We start from the raw sequence: 3,868 nt of genomic DNA on the forward strand, positions 1-3,868 counted from the left end.
CAGGCTTATTTCACTTAGCATAATAGTTTCCAGTCACTTATAAGGAGAATCTAATGAACAAAATTAGCTAACTAGCAAAACTGAACTGAAGATGTGGAAACATGGAACAGACTGACAGTCGCCAGAGGAGAGAGGGCAGGAGGAAGAGTAGAAAGAGGAAGGGAGTAGTCAAAGAACATGTATGAATGACTCATGGACATGAACAAAAGGGTGGGGATTGACTGGGAGCGAGGGGTGGAATGGGCGGAGGAAGGCAAAGGGGGAAAAATTGGGAAAACTGTAACAGAATGAACAAGAATAATACAAAATAAAAAAAAATAATTTCTTGAAGTGAGAGCAATTCACTTGATTTGAGAATTCGTGTAGTCAATTTTTTTTTAACATCCCATATGGAAGTTCAAATGAATGACCCCTGAAGTTCCCTCATTCTCAGTGGCAGCATTAAGGCCAATAGTTCTTTGAGTAGTTCAGTACTTAGAGTACTGGATAATTATGGTTTCCACATTTAAAAACAACTCATTTTATAATCGTTTACTGCTTTTTGTCAGTGAAATAGACATCCCGACTACTGAAATAACTTCATCACAAAGGGTATCACTAAAACAAATGCTGAGACCTGAAATGGATAGTTTTTCACGGACTCTGTCCCTTCCTTCAAGAATCACATGTCATTATCACAAAAGCCAAACAACATATATGTATAACCCATAGACACAGACAACAGTGTGATATGGCCTGAGGGAAAAGGGAGCAAGGGCTGAATGGAGGGGGACAAGGGGGAAAAATGGGGACATCTATAATAGTGTAAACAATAAAAATTAAGTTAAAAAATAAATTCTTACACAGTTCATATCTGTAATTAGCTGTTGTGCATTGGATGGGTGTACACACGAATATAAATGTGATGTCTTTGTATACATCAGTACAATGTTTAGGTAACTTATGGCATATGTTTATGTGCAACTTTTCACCACTGTATAGCCAAAACAATGCATATATGGAAAGTAGCAAATTATGTAATTTCTGTAGTATCTATAACTTATTAGATTCCTGTGAATAAGGGTTATGGTAGAGTTTTTTCCTAATTTCTACATGTAGAAGTATCGTAAATATGCTGTCTCATTAAAGTTCATGGATTTAATTAAAGAATTTTAGTATGATTCCCAGTGCTAAACTTGGATTTCAAGCTACTTGCAGTTATTGGGACTGAGCAGACTGGTGGCATGCCCCAAGCCTTTAGGGGCAAATGTAGAAATGCCATAAGATACTGGCTTAATTGATTACAACACATGAATTCAATGATAGTAACAATTGGAAACTATTTTAACCTTTTTGCCAGCAGATTATGTATTTCTGTATGCAGCCTTACTCTTCAATCAAAGGGGTTTACTTATGGTGAATAAGATGTAACCTGTCTGCTCTCCATCACAAGCCCCTCACTTACTAGTAACTAGCTAATTCTATCTCAGTGGGTAAGTCATTTACCAGTCTGTGCCTCAGTTTACTCAATATTTTACCATTAGAGAGTGAACTCCTTCTAGGACTTTCTCTTAATTATTGTTATACACAGTGCCTTGCACCATGCCTGGCACATGAAAGCACTCGATAAATGTTTGAACAAATAACAAAAAGAAATAGTAGCTATCACTGCTATACTTGTTGTCATATGTATAGTATAGTTTGATTTTTAAAATCTGAAATGATAACAAACAATAAGTCTAATAGTGCTCACGTTAAAATTAGGGAAGCTGTGGTTCAGAGAGACTTAACTTGGCCAAAGTCTCAGAATGAAGTAAATGCAGAACCAGGTCTGTCTCTGGGCTTCCTGACTTCCCCTTCAATTTCTTCTTGCTCAAGAGGACTACAGAGCCCACTGAAGGACTGGAAGTGTTCACCAGAGAAATGCTGCCCCCCTAGATATTTATTTATCTTCAGATCCAGGAGGTTCTAACAAGAGGCAAGAGGGCAGTTTAAAAAACATGCATCCATCAGGCCAGAAAGAAATTGACATTAGTGTAATGGGGCATGGCCCTTAAGATTTTTATCATGTAGAGGGCAAGGGTTGTGTGTGTGCGCACTCACATGTGCATGTGTGTGTATAGATGTATTGTGGTAGTGGTGGTAGGTTGTTGGTTGGAAAATATTGCCCTTTGTAGGACCCAATAGGAAAGAATCCCTAGAAGTTCCAGTGATGTGGACAGAATGAAATAACCCAAAAACAAGCAATGACAAGACAAGGGGGACTGAATTTGGGAAGCAGAGGGTCTTGACAGCATTCCATATGGTAATGACAAAGGTTAAAATGCTAGAGTTTCTTCTTAGCCCTTGCAGAGCCCCAGATCATGTGTATGTAACCACCCATTGGCAAGCATATGAAGGAAATAATGTCTTTTTTTCTAATCTTACTCCACTTCTCTGCAAAGCTCACCCCTCTCCTATCAAGGTCTCTCTTATCCCACTAATTAAAAAGAAAACTAAGATTAGATGTTATTTACAAGTCAGGATAAATTTGCTGGGTGCATTTCTCCTTTGGAGGTGTTTATATTTTGAAAGCTTAGTAGACTGTGGGCAGTGCAAAACCTAGATGTAGTCTGCTGGTGGACTTATAGTCACTCCAGGACCTGTGAAGAGAAGAAATTAAGCTTCCTAGGAGGCTTACTGTCATTCTCTTGTTTGTCAGGGGTCTCTATCAATTGAAAGTCATTAAAAAGTTCAACCTGAAAAACTTAAGTTTCCCTTAAAAAATAAATAAAATATCCCTTATGAGCACTAATGGGAGGCTTTCCCATAAAAAATGTTGAGCTGTAGGAGAAAGTGATTCAGAACAGAGGAAAGAAGGGGAAGGGTCATCAAGGAACATGTGTAAAGGACCCATGAACAAACCAAAGAGAGGTAGGATTGAGGATGGGAGGTGGGGGTTGGTGGGGCAGGGGAGAGTAGTGGGGGGGGGAAATGGAGACAACTGTACTTGAATATCAAAAAATAAAAAGAAAAAAGATGCCAAAATTTAAAAAATAAAGAGTATTATGCTAAATGAAATTTCTTCAGAGAAAGATAAGTACTGTGCGATGTCATTTATATGTGGAATCTAAATAAACAGATAAACAAATAAAACAGAAACAGACTCATAGATACAGAGAACAGACTGATGGTTGCTGGTGAGGAGGGAGGTTGACAGACTTGGTGAAAAGGTGAAGGAATTGAAAAGCAGATATTGGAAGTTACAAAACAGTCATGGGGATGTAAAGCACAGCATGAGCAATATAGTCAATAATATTCTAATAACTATGTATAGTGCTAGGTGGGTACTGGTAATATCAGGGGAACCTCTTGTAAAGTGTATGATTATCTAAGCACTATGCTGTACACCTGAAAATAATATAAAATAATATTGAGTGTAAACTTTAATTGAAAACATTTTTAAAAGAGTTTTTCCAATATGAGAAATGGGAGTATATTCCCCCATGACAGCCTTATCCAGCTGAGCAGGCAGTAGTTAACACTATGATGCTGAATATTACATAGGCTAGCAATGTGGATCTCTTCTCTGTAGGCCCACCAGAAAGAAAAACATCCCCAGACTGGAGGGAGCAAACTTATCCCAAATGCCACCCCCAACCTCTAAGTCTTGCAGAGAAAACCTAAAATAAACACATCCTGGGACATCAAAGACCAGAGAGCCCTACTGACTCCAGAGAAAGTCAAATCAATACCCTAGCAGGGGGAGAAATTTCTTCCTCCACCATCAAACCTCTAACCTCAGGCAGAGGAAGGAGGGGGATACTCATGTGACTTGTGCTGAAATAGGGAAGGAAGGGAAATGTGAGATAGGACTGGGAGTCCAAGTAAGAGATATAGGGAAGGAAGG

Source organism: Phyllostomus hastatus, unplaced genomic scaffold (genome assembly GCF_019186645.2).
Source record: "Phyllostomus hastatus isolate PE091 unplaced genomic scaffold, TTU_PhHast_1.1 phas_contig_551, whole genome shotgun sequence".
Taxonomy (NCBI): domain Eukaryota; kingdom Metazoa; phylum Chordata; class Mammalia; order Chiroptera; family Phyllostomidae; genus Phyllostomus; species Phyllostomus hastatus.